This window comes from Oncorhynchus keta, chromosome 13, assembly GCF_023373465.1.
Source record: "Oncorhynchus keta strain PuntledgeMale-10-30-2019 chromosome 13, Oket_V2, whole genome shotgun sequence".
Lineage (NCBI taxonomy): Eukaryota > Metazoa > Chordata > Actinopteri > Salmoniformes > Salmonidae > Oncorhynchus > Oncorhynchus keta.
In genome coordinates this window covers 34,605,790-34,607,033 of record NC_068433.1, presented here as the reverse complement: position 1 = coordinate 34,607,033, position 1,244 = coordinate 34,605,790, and positions in this window count along the sequence as shown.

Sequence of the window (1,244 nt, the reverse complement as noted above, 5' to 3'; positions counted from 1 at the left end):
TTGAGGCAATAGTGTGGTCTATATAAAGTACCTTGTGAAAGTATTCACGCCCCTTGACTTTTTCCACATTTTCTTGTTGTATGAATTTCAAATGGATGTACATTTTTTTTGTCACTAGTCTACACACAATACCCCATAATGTCAAAGTGGAATGATGTTTTTAGACATGTTTACAAATGTAATAAAAAATGAAAGGGTTGAGCCAATAAGTTTAACCCCTTTGTTAGGGCAAGCCTAAATACTTACCCAGAAAGACTCACAGCTGTAATTGCTGCAAAAAGTGATTCTAACATATCGACTTGGGTGGGAATACTTACACTAAATAACCAAAAGTATGTTGAACATCTCATTCCAAAATCATGGGCATTAATATGGAGTTGGTCCCCCTTTTCTGGGAAGACTTTCCATTATATGTTGGGACATTGCTGAAGGGACTTGCTTCCATTCAGCCACAAGAGCATTAGTGAGGTCGGGCACTGATGTTGAGTGATTAGGCCTGGCTCGCAGTCGGCATTCCAATTCGTCCCATAGGTGTTCCATGGGGTTGAGGTCAAGGCTTTGTGCAGGCCAGTCAAGTTCTTCCAAACTGATCTCGACAAACCATTAATGTATGGACTTTGCTTTGTGCACGGGGGCATTGTCATGCTGAAACAGGAAAGGGCCTTCCCCAAACTATTGCCACAAAGTTGGAAGCACAGAATCATCTAGAATGTCATTGTATGGTGTAGCATTAAGATTTCCCTTCACTGGAACTAAGAGACCTAGCCCGAACCATGAAAAACAGCCTCAGACAATTATTCCTCCTCCACCAAACTTTACATTTGGCACTTGCATTGGGGCAGGTAGCATTCTCCTGGCATCCGCCAAACCCAGATTCATCAGTCGGACTGCCAGACGGAGAAGCGTGATTCATCACTCCAGAGAAGGCGTTTCCACTGCTCCAGAGCTTTACATCACTCCAGCTGACGCTTGGCATTGCGTATGGTGATTTTAGGCTTGTGTACGGCTGCTCAGCTTTGAAAACCAGACAAACCGTTATTGTGCTGATGTTGCTTCCAGAGGCAGTTTGGAACTCGGTAGTGAGTGTTGCAACCGAAGACACGTTTTTTACGCACTACACACTTCAGCACTCGGCGGTCCCGTTCTGTGAACTTGTGTGGCCTACCACTTCACTTTTGTATATATAAACTCAGCAAAAAAAGAAACGTCCCTTTTTAGGACCATGTCTTTAAAGGAAATTTGTA